The following is a 19,832-nucleotide window of genomic DNA, read 5'->3' as shown; positions in this document are numbered from 1 at the left end:
CTTAAACTTAATTCTGGGTTTTTTCCCCTGCCAGATAAATTTCGATAACATCTTCTGCCATTCCTTGAAGCATTTCACATTATCAATTATAGGTAAGACTTGGAATAAAAACAACATCCTTGGCAATACATTCATCTTAATAACTGAGATTCTACCTAACAATGACAATTTTAAACTAGACCATGTTTCAAGATCCCTTTTTATCTCATTCCACATCTTCTCATAATTATCTTTATACAAATTCAAATTCTTTGCTGTCATGTTTACCCCCAGGTACTTCACCTTTTTTACAAAGTTCAAGCCAGTGGCCTCTTGTATCTTATTTCTTTCCTCTAACGTCAAATTTTTTTCTAAAACCTTCGTTTTAGCCTTGTTCAATTTAAACCCCGCAACATGTCCAAACTCCTGAATTATTTCCAGCGCTTTAACTACGCTGGTTTCTGGGTCCTCTAAAGTAAGCACTAAATCATCCGCAAAGGCTTTTAATTTGTATTGCTTTGACCCCACCACTACTCCTCTAATCTCTTCTTCCCTTCTAATCATGTTCAGCAGCACCTCCAGGACCGTTATGAATAGCAGTGGGGAGAGCGGGCACCCTTGTCTAGTTCCTTTTTCAATTCTAATTTCCTCCGCCACCACATTGTTGACTATAATTTTCGCTTTTTGCTCATAATATAATGCATTCAGGCCATTCATAAAACCTGAACCCACACCCATACCTTCCATATTTTTCTTCATAAAATCCCATGAAATATTATCGAAGGCCTTCTCTGCATCTATAAACATCAAGATCGCATGTGTATTCTTTTTAGTCTGCAGAAACTCTAATATATCTACAATGTTCCGTATATTATCCTTCATATGCCTTGTTGGTAAAAAACCCGCTTGATCATGGTGTATCAAGTCCTTAAGGATTCTTTTCAATCTCGATGCCATAATGTTCGCAAAAATTTTGTAATCCACATTTAATAGGGAAATGGGACGGTAATTCTTAACTTGAGTTCTGTCCACCCCTTCCTTTGGCAACAATGTGATGAAGGCGTCTTTCCACGACTCTGGTGCCCGATCCCCTTCCAATATTTTGTTGCATACTTCCATCAAAGGCTGTATTAGCCAGTCCTTTAAAGTCTTATAGTATTTTGCAGTAAGTCCGTCTGGTCCTGGTGCTTTGCCCAGTTGCATTTGGTTGATTGCTGTTTCGATTTCATTTCTTGTTATCCTGCTGTTAAGTATGATTTTATTTTGAGGTGAGATTTTTTGTAATCCATATTTTATCACAAATTGATCCAATTCTCCCAAATCTACTTTATCTTTCTTATATAATTCTTTATAATATTTCTGAAAACATTTCCTAATTTCTGCAGGTTTCTCTATTATCTTTCCCTCCTGTATTATCTTGCTTATTGTGCTTTGCTTTAGTCTCTTTTTCATTTGCCATGCCAACAATTTTCCACACTTATTTGCTGATTCAAAGGTTCTTTGCCTCATCATCTTTACCTTCCACTCAATTTCCAGATTTATTAATTGAGAGTACTGTGTCTGTAACGCCTTTTTGTACACCTTCCTCCTTCCCAAAGCCTAGTTAGCGATTCCTAAGCTTTGGGAAGAAAGTGTGTGGACTTTAGGACCCCACCAGATCCCTCATGCCTACTTCCCAAAGCTTCCCCCTCAGCTCACTACTGCTATCACAAGCCCCTCCTCAGGGTTTGCTTTTTGGTTTCATTGCCAGACGTCTGCCCCACAGGAAGGAAGGGAGGTCGCCCAGTTATACCTGAGTGTCTCATTGCCTCCTTCGATTCATTCGCCAGCATGAGCAAGCATGGTAAACTGCTAGTGGATGTCTCTGTATGCTTGTATCATTACAAGGTTTATCTCGAAGGCTAGAGGACCATATCACAGTAGAATAGTTTGTGGTGTACCAGCATCTCTTAAAGTTAATGCAGATAGTGTGCTTATGCTTCATAAACCCTTTATACTTTGAGTTGAACTGAGTGGGAAAGGAGTTTTCTTAACCAGGAACTCTGGAAAAGACCAAGTACTGGGAAGCAGGAAAACTCTGGTGTTCTGCTGCAGCTGTGCCTACTCTGCTGATCATGCTGGTCAAAGTGTGGTGTAGTATAAACAACAGATGGTAGGCCCAAGTCTAACAGGTTATGGGCCCACAGGCTTCTATAACACCCCACCCATCCTACAGAAAGCCTTGCTCAACTTCTTCTGCCTCCACACCTTTGAATTTTAGCTCATCAGATCATACAGGTGAAACTAGGAAAATTAGAATATCATCAAAAAGTGCATTTATTTCAGTAATGGAACTTATTATTTTTAATTTTTTTTAAAAAAATTTTTTTACAAATGCTTTCTTTTGGAAAATTCCACAGTAATAAAAGAAATAGTTACAATAATACAAAAATAAACATCGCTATTACATTTCATTAATCACATTCCATTTATAATTGACCCGGCTAACGGCAAATAATTACAATTACAACAAATAAAGGCTTGACATATCTTGCTTTGCATGTCATGCATCTATCTCATATACTGGTTTCACCTTTTAAGTTGCATTACTGAAATAAATGCACTTTTCGACGATATTCTAATTTTCAGAGTTTCACCTGTAAACAAGTACAATCTAGAAACCTCATTATCACCTCTCTCATTCACCAGACATTGTAACACAATGTTTTCATACCATTAGACCCCTTCCTTCCCACAATGCAGGCTTCAGGAACCTACTACCTTCCAGATGTTGTTGGACATCAACTCCCATCAGCCCAACCAGCATGGTCAATAGTCACCAATGATGGGAGCTGTAATCTAGCAATACTTGGAAGGGACCAGGTTCCCCATTTTAGCCATAAATTGGCAGCAATCAAGAGGAAAAGTATTCTGGGGCGAGCAGACTTGCATTATTCTAACAGGTGTTTTTTTGGGGGGGGTCTGTTGTTTTTAAACTCAGCTAAAAATAAATAAAGAGGTGTGTGACTGTTTCCACCACTGCTAGCTTTCAAGAGCAGCTGAAGCAACTTAATACATACCTAAATATGTTGTTTTCATTTGCGACTGTACTGAGCATTTGTTAGCCTCTTTTCTTTAAAGCTTAATCGTGTGCAGAGCAAACTGGAAAAAGTCAGTAGTGAAGGTCATTATGATGAAAACATTTTACACTGTTGTTCCCCCACCCCCAATCCCATCCCCTGCTGACTTAAGATCCATAAGGGAAAAAACAAACATGACATCAATCATGTCTTCAATGGGAGTTTGGGGGTGGGGGTGAACACATCCTACCATCGACAAGCACTTTAATCTAATCTAATCCTTTTTCTTTTTACAGGTTTATCAGAATCCTACCAGATTATCACACTATTATTCCATAAAGAACTTTTATGTGATTTTTGCTATAAAGTACTTTTATGTGATTCTACATTACATGGCCCCTGGAATTCCTATTTCCTGTTTCTATATGCTTTGCAATCTCTTTGTTGTTCTTATTCTTCACTGCCATTAAATACAGGATTTATTTCAAAGATCACTGTACGATGCCATGATTAACAATGCATTCACAGCGCAACAGAAAAAAAGGTGACCATTGTTGTCGAAAATTTTCACGTGATTAAATCCAAAGTATGGCACAGTCACAGTGACAATACTTAGTAAGTCACTTCTGAGTCATTTCAAAACCCAACAAGGACACAGGTAACACCTTAAAGGCTAAGCAGTTTGTTGTGGCAAAAGCTTTCATGGACCACAGTGGCTCACAGAAGCATAATGAATTAGTTAAGTTGATGCCACAAGAGTGTAGATTTTGCTACAATACACTAGCAAAGCTACCTTTCTGAACCTGAATGGTTTTAGACCCAAAAATCCATATTCTAATACAGTACAAGCTCTTTGCCATGACTTGCTTTCCTAATTGCTTTGTTTCTGTACTGTATTTTTATATCATTGTAGTTAGCAACTTTTAGCATCAATGTATTCATGGATAGACAGCCTATGCAGCTTTCCATCCAAAGGAAGAAAGAAACATTATTTTTCTTCATAAAATTCTGAAATACAGGAAGTGACCATTTTAGGCACATCCGACATGTGCACAACTGCATACACGTGCATCACACCAAACCTGGAAGTGACGCAAAAATGTCAGAAAAGGGAGCAGAACACGGAGGGGCGGCCTTACATGGGGCCCACCGGCACACACTGGGGTCTGGAATGTAACCCCTATGCAAATCGGTCACTGCCTGTACAACTGCAAGGGCCGCAGATGGCACCAGCTATTTATTGATGGGCATCTGGAGATGAAGGAGCCTCATAAGTTGGAGAAGGTCCTAGCAAAAGACACAGCTGAGGCTTGTGTAGCCCTACACACAATGCTGTCTGCTATGACATTCTCCTGTCCTATTTGTAGGGTGGGCATTTTGCTGAAAACTGGGTGAGGCTACACATAGTGCAATATTCACGCTGTATAGGCAAGGCTGTGTTTATATGAGGGTTCAGGGCCACATATACTCATGCAATTCAGCTCCTAGAAAGAGCAGATGGGCCACAAGCGTATAGAAAGCTGGCTTTGATAAAGCCAGACTATTGTTCCACCTAGCCCATCTAGTCTTGTATTGTGCATTTTGATCAGCAGCTGCTCTTTGGGATCTCAGGACCCCTCTTTTCGGCGCCTGCTAAAAACATTTGTATTTAGACAAGCCAACCCAGATACTCAGCAAGTTGAAGTAATGTTAATCTGTATCAGTATTTTAACTTTTGTATGTTTTAAGCTATGGTTTTGATTCCCCCACCTTGATTTTCTTGTTTTATCTTTTTGTAAACCACTTTGAGGGTGTGTGTGTTTTGACAATCAAGCAGTGTATAAATCTTATGAAATACATAAATAATAAAGAAACACCAGGGATTTAACCTGGGACCCTTTGAATGCCGAGCATGTGCTTTACCATGTGCTGCATGTGCTGTACCTTCCGATTAAGCTACAGTGGAACCTCGGTTTATGAACACCTCAGTTTGCGAACTTTCGGTTTACGAACGCCGCAGACCCATCTGGAACGGATTAATTCACTTTCCATTACTTTCCATGGGAAAGTTCGCTTCAGTTTATGAATGCTTCAGTTTATGAACAGACTTCTGGAACCAATTACACCCATACTTCGGGTTAAGTACGCTTCAGGTTGAGTACTCCGCAGACCTGTCTGGAACGGATTAATCCACTTTCCATTACTTTCAATGGGAAAGTTCGCTTCAGTTTATGAACGCTTCAGTTTATGAACAGACTTCTGGAACCAATTGTGTTCATAAACCAAGGTACCACTGTATTACCAAACATCCCTATGCCAGAGCTGGCGCGACCCTGCTGACTCATGCCAAACTCGTGCCCGAGCTCTGGACCAAAAAAACAGAAGGTTCTGGGCTCCAAAAGGAAGCTGGGATTGACTTTTGTGATCAAGGATGTCTTGCTTAGAACAGGACGCTTGAGAGATATGGTGATGAACATGCACAGATTCACAGCCCACTCCTATGAATCATTTCTTTTTCTAACTACCAAAACATACCTCCCTATTCAGGTGTACCAGGTTATTTTGGGTTGCTAATAAAGCTCAAAGATCACATCATTTTCATATCGTTTATCCCTCTCGCTATATCTGCAATGCACTGGGGAAATGAAATACAGAAAAGAAGAATTTTGTGCTAACCACCAATGTGTTCAAAGATTAATGAGCCTATAATCAGCTGCAGGTGGAGTCACGCCCCCTTCTCCCCTTTCAGGCTGCTATTCAGCAGATGAAGCTGACTCCTGACACACACGCGAACATAAATCCTGGCTATGCACATGGATGGCAGCCCCTAATAAACACAATACTTTCCTCTTGGTGTCCAGCCATATTTTAAGTGCATTATGTGTCTTCCCAATCAAAAATCCTTCCTTATCCAAGAGTGAAATGAACCAAGCACAAGTGTAAATTTTAGACCTAGTTATATTTTAAAAGCTTTCTAATCAAGAAAAAAAATAGAATCACACATTTGCATTATCTTCCTTTTCTAAGCTATACTTACTCTGTACTATAATGATAATAAATTATGTTGGTCTATTTTCTTAATGGGAAAAAAGTAAAGTTGGCATGTTTAAGTTCTCCTTGGAGAGGGGAATGAAAAGATTTGATAAATCTCCATGCTGGTGATGCCATGTTGGAAACACTATTTTATGCCAAAACATTTCGGGACCATCCATTCCGCCTCCCCTGCCACACACCCCTCCACTTACAATGCTGACTAAACACTTCCCTTTTAAAAGCTTCCGTATATAGAATCATTCTACAATGTTTGGTGCCATAAACCGGCCTTTAATTAAGTGAACGTCAAAAGAAACACTCTTTGGCAAGCCTCAATTCTGCAGCATTTTAAGGACTGTTGACGGTTTTTGAGTTCCTTTCTGCATGCAGATTTTTGTTCAGTTATTTGTTCCATGGGAATCCTGCCTTTGCCACTCCTTGGGCAACAGAAGACTTGTCCAATTTGGACTCCAATTCAGAAAGTGAAGAAGCTGTAACCAACTTTTGATTACAGCTCACAATTTGTCTGGAGAGAGGTAAACTACAAACCCATGTTCAGATTATGCAAGAAACCAAACCATGGCTTAGCTTTAGCTCAATGCCGTTGCAGAACAATACGAGGGGAAACAAAGCAGCCACAGTCTCTTCTCCAGAAGCATCTTTGCTTACTCACACTAAGCCATGGTTTAGTTTAGTTTTGTGTTGTGTGTGAACCAGGCCACAGGCTTTAATGTCTTGGATTCACACAACTACTGGTAACTCTGCATGTCTCATATGGAACAGCTCAACCAACCTGCACAGCAAACCACTGTTGAAAACAAGAAACAATTCAAAATGTTTGAAGGTCAAATATGGGCATGCACAAAAGACCCTTTTCACGCTTAACATTATTGTATATTTAAAACCAAGATCTCAGAATGAAACTTCTACTTTAAGAGTAACTGTTTTAGATTGTAATCCCCATCACACTTTCTAGCAAGTAAACCTCACTGAACGCACTGGGATTTACTTCAAAGTAAACATGCACAGGATTGCTCTGCTAATCTAAGCAACTCCATTCTGAAGAAACTTTATATATACCAGTCAGTGGGACTGGCTAGCATGAGAACTTGATCAAGTCGGAGTTGGGTGTTAAATGTATCTATATCTGGTTTCTAAATAAAAGAACAGGAGAACCAGTCTTTCTTACGATTTTAAATATGATGAGAATGTGCCATATTCCTGCAATTCATGCTTTGCACGGCTGTGATGCTGCTGTCCTGGCACATTTTCTTATACAGCACCATAACCACTTATTTGTTTATGCAACAAATTTTACAAACTGGCATTTAAATGCAAAGACAGTTCAACCACTACCATCTCACTCTCATACATGTCTAATTAGAAGCATCTCCAACTGAACTCAAAAGGAATTACAGCAGAATCCTGCACATGTCTACTCAGAAGTAGGTCCACAGAAAACAGTTACACTGTAAGGGTGCATAGGACCAGAGTCTTTAATTCCTGGGGGGATTTTAAAAGATGAATTACCATGCAGAGAACTTTTTTTTAGAAAAAGCTAACAGAATAATTTATCACCTACTGAAGGGGAAGGAAGGAGTTAGTGTTTTTAAAAAGATGAATTATCACAGCTCAAGTATAGGTCTTCCCATCATAAAAAAAATCTGATGGTATCTTGTTAATTACTTAACTAATGATGTAATATTTCAGTGGAATATTTGTGAAAGGAAAGTAAGCAGGATTTAAGCCTAAGGGCAGAATCTAATAGACTTATAACAGAGATAGCAATAAAAGGAAGACTTATTGCAAGAATTGATTGAGTACCGAAGCATATATAATATGTTCCAGCAGAACAACATTCACATTTTAATAATTTATAGTATATATAACTTACTAGTCCAGATAATGGGAACAGCCATAAAAGAGCAGAACTGAAGACAGCATGTTGCACAGCAAAGGAACGTAATTATCCAATAAATTGTACTTCTTGTATTTTTGCATGCTCTGTTTGAATGTGCACATAAAAACAGAACAATATTCTAATTTTAATTTCCACAGACCTCTCCTTTCTTATGAAAATAGATTTGTGTATGTTTCGGTATCACTTCTGAAACCAAGGAACACAAGACTGATTTAAAATTTTCATAGTTTTTGTGTTCTCCTCTTCTAATTGCCAGTGGTAACCTTAAAGGGGTGCTAATCCCTTTCCTAAAGGGAACATTTGCATTGTAGTGATGTTCCTTGGCAACGCATCCTTGGAATAATGTTCATGCCTGCTTCATCCATCAACTTAAAGTGAGTTCTCAGAGCACTTTCTATATCAATTCAGAATGTACAATGATGTCTCAGACTCCCACTTCTATTCCAAACATAATTTACCAGCAGGAACGCCTTCCTGTATAAATGAAAATTAAATTATAGATCTGATCACGATACAAAAATCTGTTAGAGGCAAGGCTAAAATGTACAGAATTTGCTACCTACTTAGTCAGATATAACACTAAATGTTATTTTAAAGGATTATTTAAGATGTGGGGCTTTCTATTAAAAGAAACCATTCCAAAAATCAAAAGCATTAACACAAAAATACAGGAGCATTTTTATGGCAGACATTAGGAAACAATCTAACATCACAACAGTTAAATTTGTCAAAATAACAGTTGGCATCTGTCTGTCTCGGGAGACAATGGAAGAGTGTGTCTACAGGAGTGAAGTCAAACCTGCTGGGGTGTTGCAGCCCCTGCTGTGGCTGTAGAGACAGATACGGGAGAGACATGTTTTGTTGCAGCTGGGGCAAATGAAGGCATCCGATTACGCTGATGCAGGTGTACCAAAGATGTGCAGATTGTCCAGCTTTGAGGGCAACCCTGGAAACTTATGCTGGAGGACTAAGTTTGATTTGCTTGTTGAATTGTCAATTTGAATAAAGTTTGCATGAATATGGACATTGAAAAGCCATAAATTAGTGCATTATGATACAAATATTATGTCATTTTCATATTCTGCAATTATCCAAGTCATATATGGAAAACCATTTAAAAATAATACTAATAAGTGGATTTAGAAACCATAGCCAGGATCCAAAGGACTGTGAAACTAGAGGACAGACTAAATGTGAACTATGTGAATACAACTGATCTGTATATGTTTGTTCTTTTACTGGCAGCCATGGGGAGTGTATGTGCAGCTTTGGGATAGTGATGGGAGGGTGGAAATTTAACTCTCTTCCTGCCATGGCTTTGGAATTTGCTATTTGCATTTTAAAGGAAGCTCCCTTGCCATCAATATTCCCACTTAAGTGAAACTGCATCTTCCAAGACACAGTTTTTGTCAAGATGAAGGCAGCGTGAGAAAAAGCTACATATCCCCTCAACACCACTCCACAGGCACCCCTGGAGCTGCCATTTATACACCAGCAGAAGCAACAATAAAAAGCGCATTTACTGTATTCACTTAATTCAACCCTAGTTCTGCAAGCTCTGTTTTTCCACAAACAGCAGCATACCACATTGCAAACTGCTTTAGAAACAAAGCAGAGAGGAGTTTCAAAAGTACTTTGTGCTAATGGTGTTGAGTGAGCTGTTCAAGGGAAAAGCCACAAATTCCAAAGGGTCAGCACATGGCCCAGCTTTCTATAAATGATTCATATAATAAACAAGATGCTTGGCCCTTAATAAATCCTTTCCATTCACTCCAGCAGGCTCCATGATTCCTCCTCAATTCATCTTAGCCCATGGCTTATCAAGGCTGACTGTGATCTTCTGCTTTGTTCATAAAATGAATTAAAGAACAGAAAGGTGCTGCAAGAGTTGTATAATAACAACGTATATTGGGACCCAGGTGGCACTGTGGTTAAACCACTGAGCCTAGGGCTTGCTGATCAGAAGGTCGGCGGTTCGAATCCCTGTGACGGGGTGAGCTCCCGTTGCTTGGTCCCAGCTCCTGCCAACCTAGCAGTTCGAAAGCACGTCAAAATGCAAGTAGATAAATAGGAACCGCTACAGCGGGAAGGTAAACGGCGTTTCCATGTGCTGCTCTGGTTTGCCAGAAGCGGCTTTGTCATGCTGGCCACATGACCTGGAAGCTATACGCCGGCTCCCTCGGCCAATAATGTGAGATGAGCGCGCAACCCCAGAGTCGGTCACGACTGGACCTAATGGTCAGGGGTTCCTTTACCTTTACCTTTTATGCGGTGGCAGATAGTAGGGTTGCTACAAGGCTGATTTAAAATAGTCTTGATTTGGCTTCTCTACAGCAGTGGTTCCCAACAGGTGGTCCGGGGACCCCCAAGGGTCCGCGAGCTATGCCAGAGGGGTCTGCAAGATGCTATTAGAATAAAAAATATATTAAATATATTTTGTATGATAACAGATTTTTTGTTTTGGCTGCAGAGTCTAGCGCAAAACTAGAATTAGACAGAGGCAGTAGTTCTGCTGTATGCCGTTAGGTGGCGCTTTACAAACACTACTGTTTTGCAAAGAGGCAGCGCGCGCCTTCTACTAATGCTCACCTCCCCAAGATGCTTTGCGCGCGTCGGCTTCATTTGTGCGCTACTGCGCAGGTACCCTGTCTTCTCCATTCCCCTCCCTCCTCCCTGGCGCGCACTGCCTCTTTGCAAAACAGTAGTGTTTGTAAACAAAGCGTTGTTTTTCGCGGAAGCTACAGTTCGCGTAGTTAAAAATGGACCGTTGGTTAAAAAGTGGTTCGTTAAAACGACAAAGGCCTACAGATGAAGAGGAAGATAATGCATTTGATGTTCAAACAACTGTAAAAAACGTATAAATATAAAATATAAAAAGACTCTTAATTTGGCTCTCACTTTTTAATTTTAGGATTAGGAATTAATGGGGGTCCTTGTCACAATAGCGGCTCGATGAGGGGTCCTCGAGAAAATTTTGTTGGGAACCCCTGCTCTACAGTCTGGCTGGGATATTTTCTAGGGCACCCCTCAATATCAACGGCCCATGGGCAAAGTTTCATTTGTATGCATGTGCTTAATTTAAATGCAAATGTGATGTGACTCTTTCTCTCCCCGAAGGAAATGGTGGCAGCCTTAAGCAGTAAGCCTGACAAAACAGGCGTTGTTTTGCAAACAAGCTGGAGTTATGCAGCCAAATAATATTGTTGTAGTTTCAAAGGTTTGTCCCACTAAGTTTAATAGGGCTTAATTTTAGGTAAGCATGTACAGGATTCCAATCTTAGTTTCTTATTTCCAATTGAAGGTCACTGTAGGACAACCACCAACTCAGATCCATTTCGGTTCCTTTGTTCTCACAAAAAGCTCCTGACAAAGAAAAAACTGACCTATTTCAAAAGAAATCAGGTCTTATCTAAAAAAAAGGAAAGTGTTCTAATTTGCAGTTGAAGCCATACAAGAAGGAACTATACAATAAGCTTTTCATGTCACTGCTTGGTCCAAGTTCTCTTTAATCACATGGCTGTAAAGCAGAAGATGAAGGCCTAGTGTTTGCAGGTCACATTGCCACTCTCTTCCATTGCATCTTCTTTGCTAAGCTAGCTCAGGGGCTTAGTGGAAAAATATTTCACTGCCAGCAACCAGCAAAATTGGATGCAAGAAGAAGTTTGTGAAGTCACCCAGGAGAAAATCTCTCACACAGCCCAACTGGGAATGTGTGGGAGACTTTTTCACCCATTAATTCTGACAAAGCAGTATAGCAGTTGTGTCTAGCTTCACTGGGCTATTTAAATGTTGAGCTATTTACTTAATTACGCTTTAATTAATAGCACCACTAACACATATTTAAACCTCCCCCCCCTCTCCGTGTTTTAAGAACTAGACCGGATGGATACATTGTGCTCCATATTTCATCCCATTTACAAATTTACTGACCCTCAAAATCCAGTATTGATCTTAGGTTTACTTTGATCAATACTAATCTGTGTGATAAATTAGTCTTTACATTGACCTCAGCAAAAGTCACTGCATACATATGAGTAAAACACCACAAAAGTATATTTAATTAGAGTCAACTAAATGTTTGGGGTTTTCCTCCAAACAATTACATGTAAAATGGCCATTCATTATCACTAAAGCTAACACGTAAATCTAATCTCAATAATAGCACAATCTCTATAATGACACACACACACACACACACACACAAACACCATTAATATGACCCGCATCTCTATTTTTTAAAGAAATATATGTTTTCTGCCACATATCTAGTTGGTTGGAGAAACAGCACATCATATTTCTATCACGCTATTAAGGTCCAATATTGTCCCCCTTGAGGTAATTTTTTTATTTACAAAATGTCATTTTTCTTAGCAGAGGAACAATTTAAAGATTAGAAATCAGGATGATTCTAATCTGCAAATGCCAATATATTTCCTAAAGGAGCTATCTCATGGACATGCCTGCCATACAGTATCTGTTTTAAGGATGCACACATGACATCAAGTACAGAAGCCTGAAAGTCACTTTAGGTCTTGAAACTATTGCAAAATATGTTTGAAGGTGCCATTGTCCTCTGCTTTCTGCTGTTTTCCATCAGCTATTTTTACTGAAAATGCCATCTGAATCCTGCCCAGTTCCCCTGAGAATAGATATCAAGAACGTGTGCTCAGCTTTCAAAATGGCTACTGGAATAGGGTTGTTTGTCTGTTTCAGCCACTACAGGGGCGTAGCCAGGATCAAAACCAGGGGGGGCAAAGGGCGGGGCCAAGGCACGAGAGGGGAGGGGCCACAACAGATGTCAAGGCGACAACAGACAATCCACCAGGGCCATCCCAAGCCCATCCAGCGCCACGACGCAAAGGCACCCCCGACGCCCCCTCCCCACACGGGAGAAACGGGAGAGGGGCGCCGACGAGCGCCCCGACGGGCGCGGCATCCCCCGGTATCCAAAGTCCGAAACGGAGCCTTCACTGGCACAGGAGCCGCCCGCCAAGTGCGCAACTCGCCCCGCAAAGCCTCCCTCGACGACCGCGGCGCCCCCGCCAGCGATGCCCTCCGCGGCCCACGAGTGGCGATCCCGGGCGGCAACTCCGGAGCGGGGCCACAGCCCCCCCCCCAAGCTCACACACCCCCAGCGCAAACCGTGCGGCGGCCGCCCTGCTGGAACGCCAGGCAGCGGAGCGGGGAGCCTCCGTCGGGGGGCGGCTGCCGGGGAGGGCTCCGAGAGAGCGCCCCACCCGAAAGCGCCGCCCAGCGCACACTCCCTCCGCACTCCCCGCCGAAGGCGCCCCACGAGCCTTCCGCCGGGAGGAAGGAGGCGGCCGAGGCGGCGCGGCCTGCGGGGCGAGCCGCGGCCGCCCGGATGCACCCCTCCCAGCTCACAGCAGGCCCGCCTCAAGGACCTCGGGCGCCGTGGCTCGAAGGTCCCTCCGGCGCCCAAACATCCTTCGGGCGCCACCCCCGCGCCACCCACCCCCACAGACAGGGCTGCCCGGGCCGCGGAGGGGGCGGGTAGGGGGGCAACCCCTCCCCCACACCCCGTCGAGGAAGGGGCACGAAGAGAGGAGGAGGACGTTGCAGCAGCAGCCACCCGCAAGGAAAGGAGCTGCGCCTCCGGGAGAAGGAGGGCAATTCAAGGAAGCAAAACACAGCAGGGCGACAGCGGCTCGGCTGCGCTCCCTGGCTCCCCGCCTGGCCCTGCCGGAGGGCGCGACGGGGAGCTGGAGGGAGGGCTCGGAACGCCGAACCCGCGCTCCGCCGGGCTGCGCTCCGCCTCCGCCCCTGTCCACCAGCCCCGCCGGCAGCGCCGCTCTCACCCACCGGCCCCGCCTCCCGGGAGGCAGGGGGGCCTGCTTCCAGGGGGGGCAACTGCCCCCTCCTGCCCCCCTGCCTACGCCCATGAGCCACTACACAAACTGTACATGTGTACTCAGGCATCAAAAAAATCCAACAGCCAACCATGCTGTTTTTATTCCCAGTGTAGGTGTGCTCCTAGAACATTCTCCATCTATGACCCCTTGATCTCTCTGCCATCTTCACACGGATTGAACAGAATTCCATCAGCAAGCCTCCTCAGTTGATAATGTGTTTCACACAACACATGTTCTAGAGGTTTCATCTTCAGACATAGGCAACAGTGGCTCTTGGCAGATTTACCCAGTTAACGTACACTCACACAGGTGTTAAGATGCAGAGAAAAGAATACACTCCACCAAGTGGTGATAACAGAAAGTGCAGAGAAACCATCGTGCCCAAACCCAGCATTTGCACGATGGACAGAATTGCACTCTGGTTTTTATTGTAACTGAAACTGATGGAATAAGTTGATAAACAGATGTAGTGGAACTAGGGTGCATTGAAATTCTGGAGCCTGGTGGGGAAAAGAGTGAAGACAATATCTTGGATTTCTGCTTCAGCTAGCAAAGATCAGGGTGGGGTGGGGATATGAAAAGGAGCTGCTGCAGGAGAGAGGCTGCAAGTAAGATCATGAGAGGAGCATTTCTGGGACTAAGGTGAACCCGTGACGCTCTCTTGTTATTTTTTTCTATTGAATGTTGCATTACTATGGGTAATTATGAGCCAGGGTCAAATCATTTCCAGCCTGATATGGGGACAATCACCTGCCAACATCCAAGGACCTGATTCTGTATCTTCAGTCAATAGCCGCCGCCTCCTCCGCCTCCTTCTTCTCCCCCCCCCCTCACAGTGGGGGACTTTGTTTGAAGTAAGCATGCATAGACTGGGCAAAACAGTTGGAGTCCTATACAGTCATACCTCATGTTGCGTCCACTTCAGGTTACGTCTTTTCAAGTTGTGTCCCACGGCAACCCGGAAGTACAGGAACAGGTTACTTCTGGGTTCACTGTTTGCGCATGCGCAGAAGCATCCCGCGTATGCGCAGACACAGTCTTCTGAATGCAAACGCTTCAAGTTGCGGACATGCCTCCAGGGTGGATTACGTCTGCAACTTGAGGTTCCACTGTTTATCTTTTACCTGTGATTTATGCTAGAAATCGGGTTGCCAGAGACCTTTTTTCACCTCCAGGAGCTCAAGAGAATCCCTTGTTTTCTTAGCAGACTCAAATTTACTACTGTTTCCAGGCTTGAAAATATCACACCAATGCCTACTATCATAAAGCAATTACAACCAATTGTGAACATCATTAAGAGATGAATGCTTTATTGAATAAAAGAAGAAAGAGAAACTATCACATCTTCTTGAAGTGATGAAATCTCATTCCGTATATTTCGAAGCGGTAGAGAGGCAGGAAAAAATGTGATTATGGCCTCTATTAAATTATCACCTGCAGCATAATCCATAAGAACCAATTATTTCTTTCATGGCAATTATGCTCCTCTGAATTAGACACCAATAAAACTCATTCAGTCATCCAAACATATAAGCAAACAATATCCACCAAAAGCTAAGTGCATTACACAACCATTCCAGTTATGTGGAGGAATACATTTGATTAGGAGACGCTCAGAAACCTATTATTCAATAGAGCAAATAAAGGAACCAAGGAGGGAACAAAACCTCTTTTCAAGACAGGGAGTCTAAAAGATTAAACATGGTTGCTAAGACATTGTATCACTAACCTTTAAGATTTGTCCTGGGCAACTTAGTAAGGTAAGAACTCATGATGGCATTAAAGAAAAACAAAAAACAGCTTATGGTCAATTGCATTAAATGCTACTGACAGCAGAAGTAATGTAACACCTTGTATGACTAAGCACAGATTTTCAGGACCCTACTTGTCTTCTGCTGACAAATGAACCATAAGCAGAGAGCAGGTGGACTGAAAAGAGATGCTTATACATACAGCATTCGCTGCAAGATGACTCATGCAAGCAAATCAAGCATTAATTTCAGGCTGACATTCTCAGAGAGAATAAGAACAAGCATTTGAAAAAGTTTTAAATGAGGTTTAGAATCCCTTATGACATACTTCTGTTTTGTTTTGTTTTGACACATGCAAACCTGCCCATCTATATTTTGGAAAGGCCACCATACTTCAACTAATATTTTTAAGTTGACAATTAGAAGGACACTAAAAAGCATTCATGGTTATGGTAATGCGCATTCCAGCACTTCAACAGAGCTGTCATATTTATTCTTCCTCACAGATCCCGAAGGCAGAAGTTCAACAGACAATGCTTCCTCATCACTGCATCTATGAAAAAAAGTTTGCACCTAGTGTGTATCTGTCTGCCAAGCAACAATCCAAATTACGAGGCAACTGCCAGGAAAAGGGGACAATTTTTTTCGTCCTTAACCGCTACATTTTAGCTTCTGTGCTACAGTTTATCATTAGCACCTATCATTAAGCTTTAAAAAAAGAAAGAATACTAGAAAGTAGAATACAATTGTGAATGAAAAGGATAGTGTATGTACGCCAAGTATACACCAAGGACACAAGTTTTTTAAAAAAAATATCAAAAGAAGAACTTTTACAAGTGGAATTCACAGTGGTGGAAATCCCATCTTAAAGCAAGATCCGCAGCATATCTGCCCTCTTCCTCTAAAATTTATTTAGGACCTATTCCAGGATTGGTCAAATTGTGTCTCAAGAGCCACATGTGTTCAAGTGTGGCTCCTGAGCCAATGAAGGTGTTCACTCCAGCTGCAGGCACTGCCTCAGGCAAAGGGAAGCATCTGGTATGCAGGAAAGCACAAGTAACTGAAGAGACCAGGGCTGTGCACATACTATAGCTTTAAAGCACATTCAACTTACATTTTTTCCCTCAAAGAATTCTGGGTACTGTAGTTTACTCCTCACAGAGCTTCAGCTCCCAGCAACCCTTTAATGAACTACAGTGCCCAGAATTCTCTGAGGGAATGTGCTTTAAAGGTATAGCCTATATAACGCCAAGGGCACATCATGTAGGAGAGAGAAGAGGGAAAGAGCTGCTGAAGGAACATGAAGCAGGGAGGGGACAGAAGCCACTGTCTTAAGAGGTGTAGATTAGTGGTGTGGAAAGGAAGAGTTACTGTCTGCTAAATAGTGTGGACTGCAAGGAGAGGAGAAAGCAAGAGCACCACCTTGATCAAAAAAAGCTGCCTTTCCTCCCAGGTTTTACCTGGGTCTCCCATTTGGATCATAACTAAGAAGGAAAAGCTCACATCATTCAAATCCCAAAACAGCTGTCACCGGTTTATATTACTATTATATTATTGCATGGTATTATTATTTGTCCACAAAGGTTATATGGATCCTCTCCAAAGGAATGTGTTTGAAAGCGTGTGCAAAAGGTCATGTGGGTAGCCATGCAGAGGCAGATCTACAAATTCATGTGTATGTTTGTGCCCACGTGTGTGTGTGACAAATCACACACATGCAAAAGGACTCTAGCTCGGTGGGTAGAGCATGAGACCCTTAAATTTCAAGGTGGTGGGTTCGAGCCCCACTATGCTGGCATGAAGATTCCTGCATTGGTCAAAATGCCAACTCTACTCTCCCATGATGGTTCATGGTCAATATTGAATATATGGGAAATAATTGTACACAGCTGAAAACTCTGGCAGCATCTGGCAGTGTAAACAAGTTTTGACAGACGCAATAATGGAATACTGTACTGAATGGTACAGTTTTTGTAAAATATGCAGGATTTTGTAAAATGAACCATGCAAAGAGAAGAAGGGAAGTCATTGGTATCTTAAGGCTGTAAAATGAGTATTTTAAATTGTGAAACAGACAAGCTAATGAAAATTATATACATATGGGGCAGGCTCAGGGACGCAAGAAAAGCCCCGCCCCCTCCTCTCTCGGGCCGCCCTGGCGAGCAGCTGCAATCAAGGTCGCCTCGCGCCCGCGCAGGGCTGCCACTCACCGCCTCTCTGCCGCCTACCTCGCGCTTCGCCGCTGCCGCCGCCACCTCCTCAGCTGCGGGGGCTCGTGGCTCCCTCGGCCCTCGCCCTCCGGCCCCCTCAGCCGCCAGCCTGACTCCGCTTCGCCCGCAGCTCCCGCTCGGCCGCCTTCCTCCGCTCCGGAGCCGCGCGCTGCTATCGGCTTCTTTCGCAGCAGCCGCAATGCAGCAGCTCCCTCCGTCCATTCCCCGCCAGGTCCTGGACACCGGGCGGCTCGCGGGGCAACGCTGCCCGCCTGCCTGCCTGGCAGCCCGCCTTCCCCGGCGCCTCCGCCGACAGCTAGCGCAGGTGGGCACCGTCGAAGGTGGGCACAGCCGCGCCCTTGACCGACGTGGGCGCCGTTGAAGGCGCTGGAGAAGGAGAAACGCCGCTTTCCTTTTATGCGCCTCGCGAGAGCGGGGCTGGGGCTGGGGGCTTAAATGCCTCTGAGGAGCTGCAGGTGGGCGCGTAGCATAGCGCCCCCTGCCGGCAGAACATTCTCGGCTCCGGGGGTAGTTTCTCGGGGCGCTTCCCGGGCGCCGGGCGCCTGCGCAAACGACCTCAGGACCAGGAATGAGCACGTTGCGTTGCGTGGGAATGGCTGGAATTCCCAGGCTAGGAACCAAAGTCATAGCTGCCAAGTTTTCCCTTTTCTCGCGAGGAAGCCTATTCAGCATAAGGGAAAATCCCTGTAAAAAAGGGATAACTTGGCAGCTATGACCAAAGTGGATTTGGGGGGACGCCAGGGCAAGCCTGAATTCCAGGAAGTGAGGCTCCACTTCCCGTCAGCAACTCATCTGGTCGCTTCGCAGGGCTTAATTTCTCAGCAACAGCAAAGGTTGCTTGGCCTTGGGATAGGCAAGCTTTCTGGTGGTGCTACAAACCACCCACAGCCCCTAATCCTAGATTTGATGGCGTTGGGGTGTTTGATGCAGTTTTTAAGCATGAGACTGTTATGCATATGTTAAGTGAGCTCTGGACGTCTCAGTCAGGAGAGCGTGAGGCTCTTAAACTTAGGGTTGCTGCTTTGAGCTCCAGATTTCTGCCTTGCAGGGGGTCAGACTAGATGACCCTCATGCACCCTTCCAATTTGATGATTCTTCAGAAGCTCAAAGGCATTGGCATCAAAGCCAGGTTCAGAGCACAGGCAAAAGGTCTGTCTTCAAACGCTTTGTCAGTGAAACTTCCTCAGCCATCCCACCCAACAATGTAGTCTTCTCAAGCCAGCGAGAACTGACAGTGCCCTCTTTGGCCCTCACTGATGCCAATAAATGAAATACAGTACCAAGTTCTCTCCTGCTAAGCCGATTGTCTGGGCCCCCCCACATCCATATTGTCCCAGGAACCCTTGCTGATAGAATCCCCCCCCCCTCCCCGCCAAAGCTATTAAAATTACACTTTGGCCCCTAAAGTCTTCTCTCCTTGGGTAGAGCTGAAAACTCGGCATTTGTCATCCCCCCTCCCATTGGTAAGGAATTACAGGTAATATATCTATCTCACTGTTCAGCTTTCCTAGAAAACAGGTTGACTTGGGTTACTGAGAAATAAGAGGGAAGTGGGAGCATTCTCAGAGGAAGCCCAAGATTTGCTGTAGAAAAATAGGGGATAATGGTGGGATGAACCCAACCAAAACAGCCTAACAAGGACTGAGCCTGCTCAACGACCACAGAATGCCGAGAGTCTATTGGGAGACAAAACAGTATCCTGAAATAGGGCATGGGCACTCCACACTGCAAGAATTTGTTCCAGTTCCCATTTCTGTATATGTAAATGCCATCATCCTGATGCCTAATCCTGCTTTGTTCACCAGTTTTGTAACCCAAGGCTTTCCAGAAGCCATTTAAATATTTAACGTTTCACCGCTGCCAATTTTTGCACTATGTTTCAAATTGCTGTTTTCCTTCCCATTTGTTTATGGTAGTGATTTTTAGATGTGTGTTTCTGTTTATACCTTTCTTGCATTGCGAAGCTGCTCTGAGTACCCCATGGGTAGAAGAACAGAGTATAAATAAAT

General features: G+C 43.6%; 1 protein-coding gene across 2 annotated transcripts in view; it reads right to left on the bottom strand.

The window, feature by feature from the left end:
* THSD7A (thrombospondin type 1 domain containing 7A) overlaps positions 1-18,064 on the bottom strand; it is a 277,260-nt gene extending 259,196 nt beyond the window's left edge. For both annotated transcript variants that reach the window (XM_035129456.2, XM_060280749.1), the window contains exon 1: positions 17,803-18,064. The gene's annotated coding sequence lies outside the window, so the exon portion shown is untranslated. The remainder of the gene's footprint in view (positions 1-17,802) is intronic.
* Between the last annotated feature and the right edge of the window lie 1,768 nt (positions 18,065-19,832).

The sequence above is a fragment of the Zootoca vivipara genome, chromosome 12 (assembly GCF_963506605.1).
Source record: "Zootoca vivipara chromosome 12, rZooViv1.1, whole genome shotgun sequence".
In the NCBI taxonomy this organism is placed as follows: Eukaryota; Metazoa; Chordata; class Lepidosauria; order Squamata; family Lacertidae; genus Zootoca; species Zootoca vivipara.
Note: the sequence above shows the minus strand (reverse complement) of the source record. Positions and strands in the feature narration are given on the sequence as shown.